General features: G+C 39.4%; 1 pseudogene; it reads right to left on the bottom strand.

The window, feature by feature from the left end:
• Positions 1-14,059: 14,059 nt before the first annotated feature.
• Positions 14,060-15,539, bottom strand: LOC143582063 (putative acetyltransferase At3g50280; annotated as a pseudogene).
• Positions 15,540-24,058: the final 8,519 nt, after the last annotated feature.

Here is a 24,058-nt window from a genome sequence, read left to right as displayed (position 1 = left end):
TTCCCCATCCCCTGCAGCTGCCGGCATATCTTTTAATATCTTTTACTTTTGGCTTCTTGTACTTTTTAATATCTTTTGTCTGATTTGAGAAGATCTTTTCCTCTTTTTAAGGGATTGTGTTCCCTAGGGTTTCCCTATATATAATACTATTTTCTTGTTATTTAACACTACACACACAAACACTTAAACTCTCATCTGCTCTCTTCTCCTTGCCCTCTGCCGTTGTTCCTCAGCCGCCTCCTCTCTCTGCCTTCGTCTTTTCCATTGTCCTGCCCAGATTTCCGGTAATATATAATATATAATAATTTGTTAAAGATACATATTACTATGCTAACATATATTCAAGGCATAAAACAAATCATTAAACCAATAACCTCTTATTTATAGGTTAACTTGTGCTTGTTTAAAAGTTGATTCTTGTATTATCTTTCAACACACCTTTTTCAGGTGAGTAATCTCGTACCTAATCCCTTTTTATTTTTAATGTTTTGGGATGTTCATGTGTTCGTACAAACTTGAGTCTTAAACTTGTTTATAAACTTTTGTCGCGCAAAACCCCCATGTGTTATGGACGTAGACTTGGCTGTTTATTTGTATGTGTGGATCATTAACCGTCTTGTCGGCCTATTCCGCAGTTTTCATGGATCCATTAGATGAACACGGGAGAACTATCGTTTATGATTTCTCTTTTGTTTACACTTGCACAGTTTTCTTGTTTTTGTGCTCAATTGGGAGCACGGATTGAACTATGAGCTATGATCTATGGCTTGATCACAATCTGATTACACCCTTGTTGAACACCAGTTATACACATGTTGCGCGCAGTGTTTGTATTATCTATTTATATCTATTAAACTTGATTTCTCACCGACACGCAAGTGTTGACGTTTTATTTTAACACATGTTCAGGTTTGCTGTAGCGGTTTCTGGAAGCTTGAGGACACATAGGATGTTTTCTTTTCTTTTGGACCTAGTTTAAAATGTAACAAGACAAGTTTATGTTATTTGAATATTTTGAGTTATGATATGATTAATTTTATGTTACTTCGTGAAAATTGTGTTGCGCGTGCGCGGTAAATGTATTTAATAAATATTGACACCCAAATAGTGTCACGAGTAATGAAACAATACGTGGCGCCCCGATGTATAATCCGCCATCGGTCGGGGTGTTACAGATTGGTATCAGAGCTCCGTGACTTTAGGATAGGTGGTTAGACGTAACGACCTAGAATACCTAAGAGTCCCTTCTCGCGCATAAGAAATATCTCATGTTTGCGCGCTAATTGTTAATTACTCGATATTTATAAAATATGCTTGCGCATACGCAGCGCATGATTTCATGTTTTATTCGCGATCTTTCGATTTTTATTTTTCAATTTATTTCTTTACTTACATATTCGTTTGTTGTGGAGATTGAAAATCCGAGAAGTCATGGTGGTACATGAATAGTTGATTTTCAATTACCATTAACTTTATGTTTTAAATTGAAGATTTGAAAAGTCATGGTGATACATGAATTGTCAATCTCCAATATTCATTTACTCGATATTTTAAATTGAAGATTTGAAAAGTCATGGTGATACATGAATGGTCAACCTTCAATGCTCATTTACTCGATATTTTAAATTGAAGATTTGAAAAGTCATGGTGATACATGAATTGTCGATTTTCAATTCGAATTTATTACCTGTATTAAGTTTGCATTTAAATTCATATTTTTTTTACTTCAAAATTTGATAGCATTTAACTCCGCGAAACAAGCTTTACGACGATATACTTTGCGCTAAAACGATTTCCCATACCAAGATATTAACAAAAATTAAAACTTTTATAGAATGCCTCCGCTATCTCGCCGTCATCAGAGGAGAGAAGCCTCGCGCAGACATAGGCAGCAACGTTCCCAGGAAATGGCCGCCGCAATAGCCCAAGCCTTAAACCAAACTAATACCAACCCCTCCGGATACAATATTAAATCCTTCAATGCGGGTAACCCTCCGAAATTCACAGGACTTGAAGGAGCCACCGTTATGCTCCAATGGCTTGAGAAAATTGAGAACACCTTCCTCCATACCCAATGCCCTCCAGACCGACGAACCTTATACGCCTCAAGTGTCCTAGAATCAAGGGCGCTTACTTGGTGGAACGGAGTAGCTCATGCGCGTGGCGCAGAGGCTGCTTCTAGCATGCTCTGGGAGGAATTCAAGGAAATCTTGACGCGAGAGTTCTGCCCTCCCAACGAAGTAAAGCGCCTGGAGGAAGAGTTTTGGAACCTGAAACAGTACAGTGGCGAAGCGCGCGAGTACGCGACGCGCTTCCATGAATTAAGCTTGCTTGTCCCACACCTAGTTACCCCTTCCCGCCGAGCCATCGAGAAGTTCCTTGGGGGTCTCCCCATGGAAATCCAAGATTCTGTATGGGCCAGGAACCCACTAACCCTCTCTGACGCCATCGAGTTGGCCGCTGTGCTCAGCGACAACCATGTCAGGGCAGGAACCCTGTTCCTGCGGGGAGCTGAGAAGACCAAACCCACCAAGACTGTCCCAGAACCAATAGAAACCAAGCCAGAACCCTCAAACCGTAACAACCTCAAGCGCAGGCGCAAAGCCTATGCGCTTACCAACCCGCCCATTGTCCAGCAACCCACCTACCAACCTACAGTTTACGCGCCTAACCCACTGTCGACCTACCCAACACCTCCTGTAGTCCACAACTATGCCTTAACCAATCCAGCACTCCCTGCCCCGTCAACTAAGAAACCTTACACAGGAAACCAACCCTTTTGCCCAACCTGTAGACTTCACCATCCAACTCAAGTCCCGTGCCGACAATGTAACCGATGTGGCCGTACTAGTCACACTGCTGAGAACTGTAGAGTCCTTCCCGCCAACCCAATCGCGCAAACACCACCAACTTGCCCGCTAAACCCACAACCAACATACCCTAATCCACGACCCAGGTCGTGCTATAACTGCGGTGATCCCAGTCATTTCCGGAACGCGTGCCCGAGACTACAAGTTCAGATTACGCAAGCGAACCCAGTTAACCAAATTTCGAACCAAGTGACGCGCGGACGAGCTTTTAATATAACCGCGCACCAAGCGCAAGCGAATAATGACGTGGTTAATGGTACATTTTTACTTAACGGGCAATATGCATCTATACTTTTTGATACTGGCGCCGATAGAAGTTTTATTTCTCGCGCCTTTGAGCAAAAACTTGCGCGACCGCGCATAAACTTAAGCGAAAACTTTTCAGTTGAATTGGCTAATGGTGAAACTATTTTAATAAACTCCGTGATCAAAGATTGCACGCTTAACCTTAATGAACATGATTTTCTAATCGACCTCATTCCTATGCCGCTTGGAAGCTTTGATGTTATTATCGGTATGGACTGGCTCTCGCAAAATCGCGCCGAAGTTATTTGCGCCAAAAAGATGATTCGCATTCCTCGGGAAAATGGTGGAAATCTTCATATCTACGGCGAGAAACCATCTAACGGTCTTAAACTAATGTCATGCACTGAAGCCCGAAGACTTTTGCGGAAGAAATGTGTTGCATTCTTAGCCCATGTGGTCAAACCCGATGAAGGAAAGAAGAAACTTTGCGAAATCCCTATCGTGCGTGACTTCCCTGAAGTCTTTCCCGATGATCTTTCTGGTTTACCTCCTGCTCGGGAAGTCGAGTTTCGTGTTGATCTGGTCCCTGGTGCTTCCCCCGTAGCCAAATCTCCTTATCGTCTTGCACCAGCTGAAATGCAAGAATTAGCAAGTCAACTTCAAGAGTTGACCGCTAAAGGATTCATTCGCCCTAGCTCTTCGCCCTGGGGTGCTCCGGTGTTGTTCGTTAAAAAGAAAGACGGTTCGTTTCGCATGTGTATCGATTACCGCGAGCTGAACAAGCTCACCATTAAGAACCGGTATCCCTTACCGCGTATTGACGACCTCTTTGACCAACTCCAAGGTGCCTCTTGTTTCTCCAAGATCGATCTCCGTTCTGGTTATCACCAGTTGCGCATTCGCGAAGAGGATATTCCCAAGACTGCTTTTCGAACCCGCTATGGCCATTTTGAATTCTTGGTCATGTCCTTCGGTTTAACCAACGCACCCGCCGTTTTCATGGATCTAATGAATCGGGTGTGTAGGCCTTTCTTGGACCGATTCGTGATCGTGTTTATCGATGATGTTCTGGTGTATTCTAAAACCAAGGCCGAGCATGAGCAACATCTTCGGTTGGTGTTGCAAAAGCTTCGAACCGAGCAACTCTTTGCCAAACTCTCCAAGTGTGAGTTTTGGTCGGATGAAGTACAGTTTCTTGGTCATGTTGTAAACAAGATGGGCATTCATGTCGACCCATCCAAGATTGAAGCAATCAAGAACTGGATTACGCCATCCACTCCTACCGAAATCCGTTCCTTTTTGGGCTTAGCTGGTTACTACCGGCGATTCATTGCGAACTTCTCAAAAATCGCCTTGCCTTTAACAGCTTTAACGCACAAAGGCAAACCGTATGTTTGGGGCTCAAAGCAAGAAGAAGCCTTTCTGAAGCTCAAGCAATTGTTGTACAAAGATTTGCGCCTTTCTTATTGGTGGCCTGGTATGAAAAAGGATATTGCTGTGTTCGTAGCTAAATGCCTAACTTGTTCTAAGGTAAAAGCTGAACATCAACGCCCATCTGGTTTGCTCGAACAACCTGAAATTCCTACGTGGAAATGGGAAAGTATAGCAATGGACTTTATCACCAAGTTACCCTTGACCGCAAGCAAACATGATAGCATTTGGGTAATAGTGGATCGATTGACCAAGTCTGCCCACTTTCTGCCCATTCGTGAAACCTACCGTGTTGAACAACTTGCCAATCTTTATGTCAAGGAAATTGTCTGCCGTCATGGTACTCCTTTGAGCATCATATCCGATCGCGATGGCCGTTTTATATCTCGCTTTTGGAAATCTCTCCAATCTGCGTTAGGAACTCGTTTGGACATGAGTACTGCATATCATCCTCAGACTGACGGACAATCTGAGCGAACCATCTAAACCCTTGAGGATATGCTTCGATCTTGTGTTCTTGATTTTGGAGGTAATTGGGATTCACACCTACCTCTGATCGAGTTCTCTTATAATAACAGCTATCATTCCAGCATCGGTATGGCCCCATTTGAAGCACTTTACGGTCGAAAGTGCCGTTCCCCGATTTGTTGGAACGAAGTGGGTGAAGTTCAAATCACAGGACCCGAACTAGTTCAAGAGACAACCGATAAAATCGCCAAGATCCGTGATCATCTGCTGACTGCCAGAAGCCGACAGAAGAGTTACGCAGATCGCAGGCGAAAGCCTCTCGAATTTCTAGTTGGTGATCTTGTTCTCCTCAAAGTGTCGCCCTGGAAGGGTGTTGTTCGCTTTGGGAAGAAAGGTAAGCTTGCACCTCGTTATGTTGGACCATTCAAGATTCTTGCGAGGGTGGGAAAAGTTGCCTACAAGCTAGACCTGCCGCCCGCGCTCAGCAATGTGCATCAAACTTTCCATATATCCAATCTTAAGAAATGTTTAGCTGACGAGAACCTTCACATACCACTTGATGAAATTCAAGTCGATGAGTCTATGCACTTCGTTGAGAAGCCTGTTGAGATTATGGATCGCGAGGTAAAGCAAACCAAGCGCAGTCGCATCCCTATTGTTAAAGTTCGTTGGCAGTCCAAGCGCGGAGCCGAGTTCACTTGGGAAAGGGAAGATCAGATGAAGATCAAGTACCCGCACCTTTTCTCTGCGCAACCTACTTCGAGATAAATTTCGGGACGAAATTTCTTAAAGTAGGGGAGATTGTGACAACTGCCCAATCCGACCCGACCCAGGTACCCGTTTTCGAATCCGATTCTTTTTATGATTTAAAATTTGATTATTAATCTTTGTAAAATTTAACATTAAATAATTATATATATTTTTATATTACTTATTAATAATAATAATTTTCCTTCCCGCCTCTTTCTCCCTCTTGTCGCCGTCCCGCCTCTTTCTCCCTCTTGTCGCCGTCCCGCCTCTTTCTCCCTCTTGTCGCCGTCCCGCCTCTTTCTCTCTCTTGTCGCCGTCCCGCCTTCCTTTTTCTCTCTTGTCGCCGTCCCGCCCCTCTGCTTAACCCTTAAGCCTGGAACCCTTTTTTTCTCTTAACTCTTTGTTTGTCCTTTGGTTCTTCCCGCCTAAGGATGTCTGCGCAGCTCCACGCGCCAGATTCCTTACAAGGAAGCCTGCGTGAAGACCAGTTGTTCCTGCGATACGCGAGGCGAACTGTTCCTGCAGCGCGCTAAGGATTTAAGTTCTTCCCGCGGCGCGCTAAGAATTGTAGTTCTTCTCGCAGCGCGCTAAGAACGGTAGTTCTTCCCGCGACGCGCTAAGAATTTGTAGTTCTTCCCGCGGCGCGCTAAGGATTTGTAGTTCTTCCCGCGACGCGCCAAGGATTTGTTCTCTGTCTGCCTTCGCCCTCGCGCGTGCGCCCGAGCTTTCTCGCGCTAGACCTTAAGTCTTTTCTTCTGTTTAGGTCAGCCTGTATTCTTTTGTGATATCTTATCTTCTGTCTGAATAGTCACTTTCGGCGCAGCATGCGCACCAACCCCATTGGTTGGCAGAAAAAGTGACTGACATAATCCTTTGAAATCTTCTTTTGCATGTCTTGAACAGTGTTTTCCCTGAGGCCTCCCATGCTTTGACCTGTATCCTGTCAGCTTTTCCCCATCCCCTGCAGCTGCCGGCATATCTTTTAATATCTTTTGCTTTTGGCTTCTTGTACTTTTTAATATCTTTTGTCTGATTTGAGAAGATCTTTTCCTCTTTTTAAGGGATTGTGTTCCCTAGGGTTTCCCTATATATAATACTATTTTCTTGTTATTTAACACTACACACACAAACACTTAAACTCTCCTTTGCTCTCTTCTCCTTACCCTCTGCCGTTGTTCCTCAGCCGCCTCCTCTCTCTGCCTTCGTCTTTTCCCTTGTCCTGCCCAGATTTCCGGTAATATATAATATATAATAATTTGTTAAAGATACATATTACTATGCTAACATATATTCAAGGCATAAAACAAATCATTAAACCAATAACCTCTTATTTATAGGTTAACTTGTGCTTGTTTAAAAGTTGATTCTTGCATTATCTTTCAACACACCTTTTTCAGGTGAGTAATCTCGTACCTAATCCCTTTTTATTTTTAATGTTTTGGGATGTTCATGTGTTCGTACAAACTTGAGTCTTAAACTTGTTTATAAACTTTTGTCGCGCAAAACCCCCATGTGTTATGGACGTAGACTTGGCTGTTTATTTGTATGTGTGGATCATTAACCGTCTTGTCGGCCTATTCCGCAGTTTTCATGGATCCATTAGATGAACACGGGAGAACTATCGTTTATGATTTCTCTTTTGTTTACACTTGCACAGTTTTCTTGTTTTTGTGCTCAATTGGGAGCACGGATTGAACTATGAGCTATGATCTAAGGCTTGATCACAATCTGATTACACCCTTGTTGAACACCAGTTATACACATGTTGCGCGCAGTGTTTGTATTATCTATTTATATCTATTAAACTTGATTTCTCACCGACACGCAAGTGTTGACGTTTTATTTTAAAACATGTTCAGGTTTGCTGTAGCGGTTTCTGGAAGCTTGAGGACACATAGGATGTTTTCTTTTCTTTTGGACCTAGTTTAAAATGTAACAAGACAAGTTTATGTTATTTGAATATTTTGAGTTATGATATGATTAATTTTATGTTACTTCGTGAAAATTGTGTTGCGCGTGCGCGGTAAATGTATTTAATAAATATTGACACCCAAATAGTGTCACGAGTAATGAAACAATACGTGGCGCCCCGATGTATAATCCGCCATCGGTCGGGGTGTTACACATACCTTGACATACCTTGTAGCGAGTACTCGAAGAGTGCCCGGTCTTACAAACCTACTTTCTTTTACCATAAAACATACTTTAGATAAATAAAAAACAGACCATTAAAGTTTATAACTAATAGAGAAAATTATTGTTTGATTCCCTATAGTCTTTTAGCGGAGTCACTTGTAGTCCCTGGAAAAAAATGACCTGGTTGAATCCTAAAGATTTTAAAACTAAACTGATTGAGTCCCGCAATGTAACATACGTTGTTTTGTCATCCCTTATGTTATCAAATTTACCCTATCTAAAAATCATTTACCCTAACATCAAATAACAACCGTCATTTTCTTCAGACCATGAAATTGAAACTGAAACAATGATTCTTCTTCATCCTCACTGATCTTCTACTTCATTCTCCATATTCTTTGTTCTCCCCATCTTATTCGATGACCCATGGAGTGGAGGATGCGTCTTCATAACGAGGAATTTTCTATCGACACTTACAGTAAGTTCGAATAAGGGTTTCTTTTTATATGTTATTAGTTCAAATTATAACAACGTGTTTACATTTAATATTTTCCACGGAGGTCAATTTTCTCAATTTCCTGCTAGAGCTTATCGGGGAGGCCGATCAGTTTTCATCGACAATGTGGAGGCTGGGAAAATTGGTTAGGGTGATTTGGTCGATATGATAAGGAATCTTGGATATCTTCCTAACGAGGTACTTTATTTTCATTATAGAGAACCAAATGCGTGTATGGATTGAGGTATGCATCCATTGTGTGATAAATTTGATTTTAAGAAATTTTTTGATATCGTAGGAAGTGAAATTAAGGTGGTTGATATATATATGTGGAACATAGGCATTAATGTTTAATAAACAATGTATCGTCTTCTTCCCATTTTGACTTTGCTAATGAAAAGAGGCACAAGGTAGATGAAGTTGATGTTGATATAATATACACATCAAATAGGTTGAATGAGGAAGAGGGTAATGAAACCGATTCACATGAATCAGGTTCATATGAAACAGAGGATGATCCAGATTACACTATTGAAGAAATTGGTTATGAGTATTTAGAAGAAATGGAAGTGGGCATGACAGTCTTCAAAACTAATGTTGGTGTCATTGAAGTTTATAATGCCACAGATAATGCACTAGATGATTATGAAGGTGACGAACATGAGAAAATCTCGAGTTTAACCTTGTGTTGGACGGTGAAACATAGGATAAGAAGGAAAGCAAGTAGTGTTGGGCCTTGGAGTGATGTATGCCCTTTCTATGTTGGTCATTTAATTGAAGATAAACATACGATGAACCAAATGTTTAAACATATGCAGTGACATCAAGAAAAGAGCTTTACATTAAGAAAAATGGCAATATAAGGTATAGAGTAGTGTGTTTGGGTAAGAATCCTACTTTGATGAGAGGTGAGGGTTAAAAGCCAAATAGGGAAACCCTTAAGGCTCAAATTGCAAAAAAAAAAAAAAAAAAAACCACTTGCTCTTAGGCAATGCAGATCTCAAGACCATCCATTTCAGATAAGGGGTGTGTGAAGACAATCTCCCACCAACTTTAGTGTCTCTAAACTAGGGTTGTTGGGCTATACACTATTGGCACCTTAGCGAAAGAGATAGAGTCGGAAATTGAAACAAATCCTACAATCCCTGTGAAATCTCTTCAAGACAAAATCCAGAAGAAGCATCAGATCCATGTTTCCAAAGTGAAAGTGAGAAGAGCAAAGAAGGTTGCTAATGTTAAGAAAAATGGTGATTTTATACAACAATACGATGTGCTAAGAGCCTACCTTGAACAACTGGTAAAAGCCAACCCTAGTAGCCATGTTAAAATAGATGTGGAACCATGTCATGACCCTAGCAGTCCTACTAGGTAATTCAGGAGGGTGCTACAAAGAAAGGTTTTCAACTTGTGCGAATAAATTTTTGGGGTTAGATGGATGTATTATGAAAGGACCATTTGAAGGTTAAAGCTTGACTTTAGTAAGTATTGATGGTTGCAGGTGTATTTATCTGGTTGCTTTTGCACTTTTGGAAGCTGAAACTCTACACTCATGAACATGGCTCTTAGAGTGCCTTAGAGATACTCTTGATTTGCCCGTCGATGCTAACTTCACTTTTATCAGTGACCGTCAAAAGGTAATGACCTGCATGTCAATTCTGTTTTTTTAAGTTGTTGTTACTGTTATTGCCGATAATGATGTTTTTTATGCTGTTAATTGCAGTTTTTTATGTTGTTAATTTTTGTTTTTAGGCTGTTAATGCTAGTTTTTTTAGCTGTTTTGTTGCTTTTGATGTTGTAAATTGCTGTTTTTTAGGTTGTTAATACTATTATTGATGTTTTTAAGCTGTTGATGCTGATAATGCTATTGATTGCTGTTTTTTATACTGTTATTCTGTTACTGCTGTTAGTTGTTGTGTTATAGCTGTTTTGTTGCTGTTAATTCTTGTTTTTTTTATGTTTTTGTTAATTGCTTTTTATTTTTTGTAAATTTTGTTTGTTGTTTTAGGGCTTAATTCCAGCATTAGAAAATGTGTTTACTTGGGCTGAGCATCGGTTTTACGTTACACATCCACCAAAACATGAAGAAGCAATGACGAGGAGATATGTTCAAAAATATGTTCTTGAAAGTAGCTGGCACCACTTCCATCCCTTACTATTTGAAAGCTATGGAGGAGATAAAGGAAGCATATACTACTTTATATGAATGGCTTAACCATATTTAGGGGGTGTTTGGCCTCGCTTTTATTTTTTTGCTTATTCTTATATTTTAAAGTAGCCTATAGCTTATTTTCTATTGTTTGATAAACTCTTTTTAAGTGTTTGCGTTAGCTTTTTTTTTTATTTAGCGTATGTTAGTAAATTGACCAAAAGGGACATGCTTACATATTATCACATGGAAAGTGGAAGTACGAACGTGCCGGAATCGTCTAGAAGGTAGTTAATGAAGGGTTTCAAAAGTTCGTGGATCACGGTTTTTATGGATGTGGATTTGAATTTTGGGTACCATTCTTGAATTTGACATCTGTTTACTTCTTCCTTCATTGGAAACCTGAATGTTCATCTCATAATCAAACTAACCTTTTTACTAAAAGATTCAACAAATTCAAATGCTAATAATACTGCTAGTAATAATAAATTAATAATCAAATTCACCTGTCAATAGAACTAATGTAACTCTGGGTTTCTAACTGAAAGGTTTAGCGAATTCAAGTATTAAGATTCTAACATTACAAAGAAACAAGTTCAAATTAAGCAAAATATTAAACAGAATCAATTAGATAATTAATTAATTGAATAAAGATTTCGAAGGTTTGAGGGGTGGAGCAGCGACGAACAGAGGCAGAGCAACGGTGGTTCGCACGGTTGAGATGAGGCTGGGAATGAAACACCGGCGGATTAATTATCCATCATTCGCCTCTTATTAATTATGCGTCTTAATAAGTTGTTAAATCCACTATTCTTTAATTTTGTTACAATAATTAGTTGCTTCAATAATTGTTAATCCATCACCATTTGAGGGAAAATGAGTAACTTACACCTTTACACAAATAAGCTTATTCAAATAAGCTAAAAAACCATCTTCAAATAAGCTTCTTCAAACAAGCATAAGTTTAAAAAGTTAAATCAAACACTAAATTAGGCTTATTTTGTAAAAAAAGAAAAGAAAAAAAAAACTAAAAAAACTATAAGCTTGGTTAAAAAAAACTAGGCCAAAACAAGATTATGCTAAAAAACAAGATGTTGATATAAAATGTGTTATAAGCAAAGATAGCATACGAAAAGTGCCATTAAAAAACAAAATTAGTGGCACAAAACCTAAATGCCATTAAAAACGTGTGACACAAGATTTTTAGTGGTATACACAAAGTTCCACTAAAATCATAAATTAGTGGCACTAAAACTAAGTGCCACTAAAAATTAAGATGGCATACGCAAAGTGGCATTAAAAACCTAAATTAATGATATAAAAGCTAAATACCATTAAAAATGTATGCCACTAAATGACCTTTTATTTTATTTGTAGTGATATATCATTAATTATTGATGAACAATACACATTGCTTATAGTTGTGTAAATGTGTCGGTTGGGCCTTTGTTTAGGTCGTTCACTAAGAGAGTTCACCGAAACATCTTGTTTATTGAATATGGAACCACACAAAATGTAATATTTTTGTAATATGAATCACTGGATTTTACATTTTACTTCGTACTGTTTGGACATTAGGAGCTGTTTGTTATTCTTGTGCTCAATCATTAAGAGGTCTCATGAATTAAGTGGTAGTAATCGAATCATTCAATATGTATAAGAAAACAATTAAGAAGCTCCATGAACCGTTAAAATGTGTTTTTTTAGTGAACCAAATACTACCGCCGATTAATTCAAAGATAGCATTTTAATGTAATTATTGGGAGAGTACCAAACAATAGTTACTAGTTTTATACTAAAAAAGAACCTAGCTTTATTAATTTTCTAGTTTTAAGTTCGGTATCTAGACATAATCACTAGCAATTCATAGTTTACGCTTCTTAAACCATCCGTAGTGGAGCTTCATGCGAAGCGTTTTGGGCTATAACGCCGGGGGGGTCGTTTTGGGGTAAGTTTTTTTTTGAGCATTTTGTTGTTTAAAACGCTAGATTGGCACAAAATTTAAAAAACAATCTTTGTTCCATGAATCCTTTCTCCTCCACCCTCATCTGAATCTTTCCCCTCCACCCTCATCGGAATCATTAGCAGCTCCGGACCCTCATCGGAATCTTTCTTCTCTTCCACAGGAAGTGGGTTTTGGAGGATGAAGAGAAAGATTGAAGTTGTGAAAGAGGGTTTCGGAGGATGAAGAGAAAGATTGAAGATTTGTGGGTGGTGTTGAGAGGATAGTCATTGATGAGTTTGATAGAAAGTGAGGTTGTAAAGGGAGATGGAGGCTGAGAATCTGTTGGAGTCTAATTAAAGGTTGTGTTTTGTTTGTTAGTATCACATGAATGAGCAAGTCTATTTATTATTATTAGTATTATCATGTTATATTATTATTATTATTTGATTATTTTTAACAAAAAAATTTTTTTAAAAAAAACAAAAAAGTGTAAAAGTGACAGCCGCCACGTGGCGTATAGCGCTTGGGGGTGGAGAGTTATGACTACACCCTGTTTTTGAAAAAAATCATAACTCTGACTAGGTGTCACGTGACGCATAATGTCTGGAAGTGAAGAGTTATGACTACTCATGGTCTTATATTAAACTATTGTAAACTGATAGATGTAACATTTTACTTACTAATATTGAAACCTCATTTTACTTACTAATATTGAAACCTCTACTTATTGAATATAATTAAACAATACAAAATTCAAGATTGTTACTGAAAATATGTCATAAATTACCAGCACTAATTCTACTTACCTAACAATTTACAGTTCAAACACAAATGCTGATAATTAAGATAGCGGAACATAAGATAATTGTCCAACACATTAGACAAATGCTAATAAACATAAATTGCAATCATTTTAGGTTTCCTCATTTTAAAAGATGTCACTTAATAAAAAAAAAGATAAAAGAATCTGTCTTTCTCTTATATATAAATATATTTGGTCATCTCTTTAATTTTATCACATTATGAAAAAAAGATTCCATTCAAGATCCACCATATATATTCCGGTAATAGGGAATCGCATATTAAATCAATAGTGATCGATGAATAGCTGGAAACACATGCATTGTTTATTATTTTATAATAATGGGTTGGTGGGGGAATTTCAGGCTTTGTTTAGGTGGATTTACACGAAATATGAAATTACACAAATTGCCACAACTGACATAAACCATGAATCACACGAAATAACATTCACCTTGGGTGCCATTTAGCTACCCATTGGACCACTTATCAACTCCTTGTCACATTCAAAATCCATCATATATAAGAGCATTCACATCTCTTTTCCTCTCTTCAAATCCAAAATTATACTAAAACATATTACATTATTTTTATATTTTTAATTAAATAATATATTTTATACATTTATCATTATATTTTCTCTCTTAATTCACTAACAACCACTTTTAAAATATAACCTCACTCACTAAATTTGATAACCTGTGACTGAATACTCTAATTAACAATCGCATATTAAATCAATAGTGATTGATAACAAGGATTCACACTGATCACACGAAATATGAAACTACACAAAATGCAACACTCTTACTGAACATAAACCATGAATCACACGAAATAGCACACTCCTTGGGTGCTATTTAGCTACTCATTAGACCACTTATCAACTCCTTATCACATTCAAGATCCATCATATATTCGGGTAATAAACAAACTTCTACGTCCATGCTCCCGCCTCCTTCCCGACCCGGAAACAATGTCACTTTCCCGTCCCCTTTATTCCCGAGCCCACTTCTAGCAGCAACCGCTTTCCCCAACCCAAATTCGCACCCGTACATGTCAAACCTTGGTGAACTCCCAATGTGTATACTGTTCGGAATGACCAGCTCATTCAATTTGTATAGTATTGGGTCTCTATACCATGCCTCAACCCACTTTTTCACTTCCACATGGTCATAGTTTGTCACCGCTTCATGTATCCTCAGCGCGGCCCATCCAAACCCGTGAGACATTAGATCCTCGACTGTTGCGGTTCCTCTGATACCACCAATCAGACTGCCGAAATAGTCATCAGACAAAGGTGGGCTCACCCTTCGCCGGTTACTAACAATAAACTTACACACGGTTTCACTCTCGCCTGGTTGGCGCCGAGCTCGTGTCACGCACCTCCACAAAAGCGCGGAGACTGCCTGTAAACTCGATATCTTTAGCATGTCGCATTCCATGTTTGCTTTCGCTTTGAGTTTAGAGACCGCAGCCGAAGAGAAATGGAAGATTTTTCTCTTTAAGTAGTGGTTTTTTGGATCTTGATATGAATTGATCAGGATGGGAATACGGGAGCTTTATGATAGGATCGTGTCCTTCAAGGACCCATCGTTCGAATATTGGAGGACGCGAGACGAAATTATAGTTTTCGTCTTTGGATTTGAATACTTCACTCCAGGAAGCCATGAAATGCCAGAAAGACGTTCCATCTGCGAGAAGGTGGTTCACCGAGCCACCGATGAAGATTCCATCAGTAAGCTCGGTTACCTGAATGGATAGTAACGGGAGTGTATGACCATCATGGTTAATAGCGTCATTAAGGTCGAAGAATGAATGAACAACTGAAGGTACATTAGGGGACGTAAGGACGTCCGAGACAGCTACGTCCACGGTTGCATGAACAAACTTGACTCCGGGGCTGTTTTCAGGGTCAATGTAGATGACAGAAGAAGGCGGGTTATCTTCTTTTCGAGTCGCTAAGCGACGGGCAAAAGGGTAGAAATGAGTGAGGGTGGTGGATAGAGAACTGCGGAGTTCGTCCAAGAAAGCGGTTATAGAGAAATCTTGGTTCTCTAGTGGTGTTGGTTTTGCGAAAAGGAGACCTTTTTGGCTGTAGTCAAGGCTGATAAATGAGAGCTCATAGGGGCTAAAGTATATGGGTTGCTTATGTTGTGAGACGTCGCCCCTTGGCTTGACGAAGCACTCGGATACATGCCTCACCGTTAGCAAAGTCATCTCTGATTTTCTTTATGTTGGCAAGGCTTAGCTATTGTTAATATATAGGATACGAAGATATTATTTTATTTCATGTGGGAAGAAAATAATCCAGGATTTTTGGAAAATACGGGTGTTGGTAATCACATATCCATATCCGTTTGCAATATCGTATCCCATACCCGACCCATTATGCGTTGGGTATCGGACATACCCGTGGGTATTGGGGGTATACTTGTTGGGACTTTTCAAGTACATTTTTTTTCATTATAATTATTTTATACATTTTGTTCGTATAACAATTATTACAAATATAAATATAATAACATTCCATATATATATATATATGCCTGACAATATATAAAAAATATAATTATAATTTTTATATAATTATATATAATAATTGAGAAGTTTGGCGACGTAATCACGTGAGACGTGACTGGTTCACGTGGCCTCGCGTGGTTGGTCGTATTTTTTATTATGTTTACTTTTTGTTTCTAATTTGTAAAATGCGGGTTTTCTATTCCAAATTCGTGTCTGCTTGCGGTCGCAACACGTGGTACAAATTAACTTATTGCTTTACTTTCGGTGTCGTAACCCGATACCGACCGAACTCGTGTCGGTTCACCACCACAACATGTGGTTTTCTTTGTACGATTTAGTGCTGACAACATCGATTCCGATCGAATTCGCCTTAGTTCGCAAGCTCAACACGTGAGTTATTTATCATTTTTTTGTTTGGCGATTCCAGAATCAACGAATTCGTATCAGTTTGCAACTGCAATGCATGAGTTTTTTTTTGTTCACCGAATTTTTTATATTTTAAATTTGTTAAATTGTTGTGTTTAGGTGTGGAAATATTTATGTTTTGCCTTGCTTTCGGCACCATAAGCAGATATCAACCTAACTTTCGTAGGTTCGCATCCGCAATGCGCACTTTTGATATGTTTATTTGTTGTATTTGGCCGTTAACAAAGTTTTTTTGGGGTTTGTTTCTGGTTTAGTAACCCGGGATTGATCAAATTCATCTCGACTTGAAGTCGCACCTCACGGTTTAATAAGTTGTACGAGTATGACTATCAGTAACATCAACCCGGCGCAACGCATCGGGAATCCTAATCCCATACCTAGCTCATACCCCATCGGGTTTCGGGTATACCAACCCATTTATTTCAGGTTTCGGGTATACCTGTCGGGCTCGGTCCTTTTTACCATCCTGTTGGCAAAAGACACATGTTATTTATTTGTATTTTATTTATGCATTTATTGAAAGAGAAGATATTTGATTTTATTTGATTCTAAATGTTGATACGTCACTATAACAAAATAGATTTATGGGTAAAAGACATTTTGGGCCTCCAGGGACATGTTATCCTCACATGTTGATATCTACATGCTTGAACTGACAGGTTTCTTACGTGGTCTATAGATATTTTTTTAGAGACAATATGTGGTGTTTATAGAATTAAAATGAAAATTTTATTTTAAGGTTGCAGTGATAAAAAGTCTCAATAGAATTAAAAAATATTAAATTCGGTTTATATGAACGACATATTGTCTCAAGAGACTAACAAAAAAAAATTATTTGTAGCCTGTATGAATGACATGTCTATCTCTACAAAGTAATTTTTTTTTAAAAAATAAAAAATTATGATAAACCTATGGGGACGAAATACGTAGTCTCTAAAGGATTACTCAACCCCCCCTCCCCCCAATTTTGCCAGTGTTTAATGTGCGTTTTAAAATACAATATATTGAAATTTCAAAATACAATATATTCAAACTTCAAAATAAAGACAAGTACCAAGTTCTTAATTATCATCTAAGTTAATTGCAGTTTGCACTCTTGTGGTTAGTATGGTCTTGCTGGTTACAACCATAATAGTCGATTTTGGTATTCGACACCTTGACGCCTGAAAGGTGTGGCAGACGAATGCCTACAGTCAAGTCAACTGTTAGTTGAATGTTAAAAAAGAATGGGATCAGGAGCAAAATCGTCTTTCAAATGTAAACCTTATATAATAATAATAATAATAATAATAATAATAATAATAATAATAATAATAATAGTAATCTGAGTTAATTACAGTTTGTACCCATGTTGTTAGTACGGTTTTGCTGGTTACAACCATAATAGTCGATTTTGGCATTCGACACCTTGACACCTGAAAGGTATGACAGAACGAACCATGTAGTCAAGTCAACCGTTAGTTGACTGATAAAGAAGAACGGGAGCAAAATTGTTTTTTAAATGTAAACCTTAAATAATAATAATAATAATAATAATAATAACAATGACAACAACAACAACAATCTCACCCCACCCTCCACTTTGTCTCCATCATCTCCTCAACCCAACCACCACCCTCAAAACACACCGCCACCACCATCATGCCAGCAAGCTACCCCCACAGACCACCACCACCCAAGGACACCACCGTACAATTAGATTCTCACAAATATCATGAGCCATCGCCAGTAAACGTTCAACAAATTCCTTTAACTCGTTGATCCCCATTGACACATCGCTTTCATCCATTTCTTGTCTAGGACGTTGTAGGCAGACTTCAAAAGACAAATCGAAGCCTAAGATTGTTCAATCGGTGCTTAATCGATGCTGAAGAAGACATGAATTGAAATTTGATGGCTGATTATATAGATTCCATTGCCAATCGAACTTTAAAACTCAAAACGAAGCCTAATACTTGTTTAATCAGTGCTTCCTCGTCTTCTTATTCTGACTAATTGGCTACTTCAAACCTGTAAAATCTACTTTCGATAAGATTAATAAAATAAGTTTCGTTTATTTAATAGTGTATCGTTTACCGGTATAGATAAATAAACTATAAAAGGTGGGCTTGGACATTTAAAATATGGAATAAGGGATGGAATGGGTCTTTGGTCCATGGGCTTAAGGGAGTATAAATACCCCTTAAACCCTAAACCTTTCCATTTTTATCCATCTCTAGATCATAGCCTACACCTTGAAAAACACACACAAACACCATCCTATATCCCGAGCCAAGATCCGAAGGTGAAAATCCAAACCCCTTGGCGCTAGAACGTTGTGACGAACGAAAATAACATCAAGACTAGACCGTGTTCGTAAACCGACTCGTTTGAGGTACGTCTATACCGAGAACTTGTTCATTTAGGTTTGGATTCGTTTAGATTTCATAAAACTGTTTGAATATGGTAATAACAAATCAAATGCAACGATTCCCGTTGAAATTCGTTAACAATTGATAGGCTAATTGTCAAACGAATAATCGGGCTTATAAATGAGCAAATCGCACCCATCCATTAAACACGAATGTTTGGCTGATTGGATGAATAGGTTTGTTAGCGCGATGATTCCGAGTCTTTTGGTACCAAGATTGTGTTGTTTTGTCATGAGTTGAGGTTTAATCGCGAATCTGATAGATGTTGACTTGTCACACCCGGCCCTGGGCGGCGGAAACAGCCGGGCGCGCGCGAGTGGGGATTGATAATTAAGCACGGGCCATTGCAAACATTCAAAGTAAGATTTTCATTGCGCATGAAATGTTTAATACAAATACATTACATTGTTTAAAAATTACATAAAAACATCCAAGTATAAAAACTGTTGAAGATTTCCACGCCATATCCCCTTGCGCGGCGGGAACAACCATGCGCATCGAAGGGATAGAACTAAAATCTTCCAAAAAGCTAGTTTTAGATATTCAACGTGAGGTGCTCTAAGTGTGACTCCATGCGCTACCTAGTTATCTCCTGAAAGACACGTAAAACATTTGAATCAGTATAAACTGAGTGAGTTCACAAGTTTTAGTAACTTGATAAATCGCATTGCATCATAGTCTTGATAAAAATCATATTGAAACACATTTCTGATTTCATGTCTAAACATATGCTTGATAATCCGTATGAAAACATAGATCTGACACATATTTCTGAAAAAAAAAATCGTTCCGCGGGCTACGCGCGAACATTACTAGGAACCGTGCTCGTCTGTGTAAGTGGCGCTGCCACTACGAGCGAATTAAGTAATACCGCCCGCGGGTTACGCGCGAACGTGCTCGTCCATGCAAAGTGGCGCTGCCACTACGAGCTAAATAATGTAATGCCGTCCCGCGGGTTACGCGTGGACATTTCTGAAAAACCGTGCTCGTCTATGCAAAGAGGCGCTGCCCCTACGAGCTAATCAATAATTCCGTCCCGCGGGTTACGCCCGGACGTTGTGCCGGAAAACAAGGCGCTCGTCCATGCAAAGAGGTGCGACCCCTACGAGCGGGCTCAATCCCATAGTACTGCCCCATGACCATACTAGGCACTCGTCCATGCAAAGAGGTGCGACCCCTACGAGTGGGTGGATCAAACCAGCAGTCCCTACCCTTAGAGTTCCAATGGTAAAGTGATCACTTACTCGAATTCTGGCGCACATACATCGTAAACCATAGATAACCGTTTGCATTGCTCATCATGAAACATAATTTAAACACAATCGTTCGCATAACTTGTAAGTATACCATGATAAATCGTAATTTAAGTACGTGTCCCTCGCCCCGAAAACAGTTTAAAAACAGTGAAAATAGGGGCTGTGAGACTCACCTGTGGTTCTTGTTAAGGGATTAATCGAGATTCTGGTTTTCTTGGTGTTGGCCTCGGAATTGAAGGTCTAGAATACGATTAAATAACAAGAAGTATATATATTAAGATCAAGAAATAGGAGAATATAAGGGTTGGAAAGTAGATCTCAAGGTTATATTCTCGGCTTACCTAGTAACAGGATCGGAAATGAAAACAACGGATGCTTGGGAGATGATTAGTGCAAGTTTGCAGTTCTTAAGAGAGAAGTTTGAAGTGTGTTTTGGGTAATAATTTAGGTTACATATTTATAGGCAAACTCAAGGGAACACAATCCCTTGCTTTAGGGGATTGTAATCTTTTCATATCTAGGTGTAATGATGATAAAGTATGGAAATTATTATTATTTATTTAAAAGTGGAGTAGTGGATAAAAGATTTTGATTTGATTTGGACAGGACATGCAGGTCTGTGGTTGGTGAGAGTAGGGTGGCTGACAGTTGACTTTTCATGTTACAGTGTGCTTTTTCAGGTACTTTTGTCAGTGTACAGTAAAAAGTGGAAAATCTCTGAAACACGCTACTGTTTCCTTTTGGGCGGGAGTAATCTCCTTACATCTGGAGAATAGACTAAGTGTTCTGCGCGTATCACTTTGTGCGCATAGCTTTCTGCGTGAAGGACATTTCTTTGCTGCGGGTAGGTACGTAACCTTCTCGCAGTCAGGGACATTGAGTTTCATTTGTAGATTCTCCAGGTGGTCTTGGTATTTCAACATAGTGATCAGTTATGTTGAAGTCAATTCCATCTTGGAGCTTCAGACAAACTAGCTCTCAATGTTCCCGCCATGCGGGGAGGTTAGTTCCCTTTCCGCACGCGCATAAACGATTTGGGATGCACCCGCCTTAGCATCATGCGGGACGGTCAACCCATTAGACTACAGTATGGAAACATAAAAACAAAACACTCGCGCATGGCGCATATAACATATGCCAACGCTGGTTCTTACATCGCGCGCTCGCGCAGGGCGCACATAACGTGCCCGCGCTGACTCTAACATAGCGCGCTCGCGCAGGGCGCACATAACATGCCCGCGCTGACTAACATAGCGCGCTCGCGCAGGGCGCATATAACGTGCCCGCGCTGATTCTAATTTAGCGCGCATAATATTAACAATCGCCTAATTATTAGGTTGATTACTTGGTTTAAGGGGTTGGGAAATTACCGGGTGTCACATGACTGTTTTGGTGTTCTTGAAGATTTTGACTTTGACCCATGAGTCAATGTCTGGATAAGCACTGTTGAAATTTCGTTATGATTGGTCATTCGTTACGCGATCATAACAAATGGGACACATTCGTGTGACTTGATAACGAATGAACCCTTAATTCGTTATCTGTTCGTTCCTTAGAATAAGATAACAAATCAGGTCATTCGTTATATGCTCAATCGTTAGAATAAGATAACAAACCAAGTCATGTCAAGATAACGAATCGAATAACGAACCATGTCATGTCAAGATAACGAATCAGATAACGAACCAGGCTATGCTAAGATAACGAATCAGGTCATTCGTTACTCACCCATTCACTATGATAAGGTAACAAATGAGGCTTAATTCGTTATAGCGAATGAGTTGACGAATTAGATAATAATTTAAAATCCTAATGAAAATTACAGCTTAGCCCCAGCCAGGGGCTTTGCCCCTTGAACCCCGCTAGGGGCTGCCAACCCTAGAACCTCGCTGCCAGGTGTGACATCTGACCCGATCCGACCCGACCCAGGTACCCGTTTCTCTGACCCGAACTCTTTCTTTTATGATTTAATATTTATTTATACTTATATTTTACTTTTAATAATAATAATATACTTTTCCTTCCCGCCTCTTTCTCTCTCTCTTTCCGCCGTCCCGTCCCTCTCCTTCTCTCTTTCCGCCTTCTTTTCCCTCTTGTCGCCGTCCCGCCCTTACGCCTTGTTTCCCTCTTTTTCTTCTAACTCTTTGCTTGTCCTTTGTTCCTTCCCGCCTAAGGTTGTCTGCGCAGCTCCACGCGCCAGACTCCCTTACAAGGAATCCTGCGTGAAGACCACCTGTTTCAGCGATACGCGAGACGAACTCTTCTCGCAGCGCGTTAAGAATTGTAATTCTTCTCGCAGTGCGCGAAGGACGGAAGTTCTTCCCGCGACGCGCTAAGGATTTGTAGTTCTTCTCGCAGCGCGCTAAGAATCGTAGTTCATCCCTCGACGCGCGAAGAATTATAGTTCTTCCCGCGGCGCGCTAGGAATTTTAGTTCCTCCCGCGGCGCGCTAAGAAATGTGACTCTTCCCGCGGCGCGCTTAGAAATGGTAGTTCTTTCCGCGACGCGTTAAGGTTAGTTCTGTCTGCCTTCGCGCTCGCGCTCTCTTGACCTTCTGTGTCAGCCTTCTCGCGTCAAACCCTTTGAGTTTTCTTCTGTTTAAGCTAGCCGTTGCTTTTGAGTTGTCTTATCTTTTGAGCTGTTGACCTAATCTGCTTTATGTCTGAAAAGTTACTTTCGGCGCAGCATGCGCACCAACCCCATTGGTTGACAGATAAAGTGACTGACATAATCTTTTGAGATCTGCTTTTGCCATGCTTGACCTGTACCTTTATCTACCCGCCCATGCTTTTTTTTACTGTTCCCTGACAGCTTTATCTTGCCTCTGCAGCTGCCATATCTTTCCATATCTTTTGCTTTTGGAATCTTTTGCTTTTTAAGATCTTTTCCCCTTTTCTAGGGATTATGTCTCCTAGGGTTTTCCTATAAATAATAATAATATTTTCATAACACATCACACACAAACACTTAATCTCTCCTGTTCTCTTGCTCCTTGCTCTCTCTGCCGTCTTCCTCTCTGCCTCCGTCTTCCTCCCTGTTCTGCCCTGCTTTTCCGGTAATATATATTATATATAATAATTTACTTATTAATTATGCTAACTTATAATCAAGACTTGAAACAAATCATTAAAACAATAATCTTATTTATAGGTTAACTTGTGCTTGTTTAAAGTTGGTTCTTGCTTTATCTTACACCGCATCGTTTATCATGTGAGTAATCTCGTACCTAATCCCTTTTTGCTTTTAATGTTTTGGGATGTTCATGTGTTCATACAAACTTAGAGTCTTAAACTTGTTTATGAACTTTAGTCGCGCAGTATCCCATGTGTTGAGGACGTAGACTTGGCTGTTTATTTGTATGTGTGGATCATTAACCGTCTTGTCGGTCTATTCCGCAGTTTTCATGGTACCATTAGATGAACACGGGAGAACTATCGTTTATGATTTTCTCTTTTGTTTACACATGCACAGTTAGTCTTGTTTGTGAGCTCAATTGTGAGCACTGGCAGTCTTATGAATCTTAGAGTTGGTCCCGATCAGATTACACCCTTGTTGAAAACCAGACATACACATGTTGCGCGCAGATTTTATTGTTATCTATGTATTGTATTAAACTTGATTTCTCACCAACACGCAAGTGTTTGACGTTTATTTTAACACATGTTCAGGGTTGCAGTAGCTGTTTTGGAGCTTGTGGACACATAGGAAGTTTTCTTTATTTTGGACCTAGATTAAAATGTATCAAGACAAGTTATTGCTGTTCGAATATTATGATTTATAATATATTGATTTATGATGATTTATGTTATCTTGTGTTTACCCTGCGCGTGCGCAAATGAATGTATTTATTAAATATTGACACCCAATAGTGTCACGAGTAATGAAACAATATGTGGCGCCCCGATGTATAATCCGCATTTGGTCGGGGTGTTACAGATTGGTATCAGAGCTCGTTGACTTTAGGATAGGTGGTTAGACGTAACGGCCTAGAATACCTAAGAGTCCCTTCTCGCGCATGAGAGAAATCTCATGTTTGCGCGCTTATTGTTAATTACTCGTTATTTGTGAATATGCTCGCGCTTGCGCAGTATATGATTTTATGTTTTATTTCGCGATATTTCGATTTTTGCTAAATTTCGATTTTTATTGATTT

Source organism: Bidens hawaiensis, unplaced genomic scaffold, assembly GCF_021521415.1.
Source record: "Bidens hawaiensis isolate Kalapana, Puna unplaced genomic scaffold, B.hawaiensis_p1.1 tig00031430_1, whole genome shotgun sequence".
Classification (NCBI taxonomy): domain Eukaryota; kingdom Viridiplantae; phylum Streptophyta; class Magnoliopsida; order Asterales; family Asteraceae; genus Bidens; species Bidens hawaiensis.
Note: the sequence above shows the minus strand (reverse complement) of the source record. Positions and strands in the feature narration are given on the sequence as shown.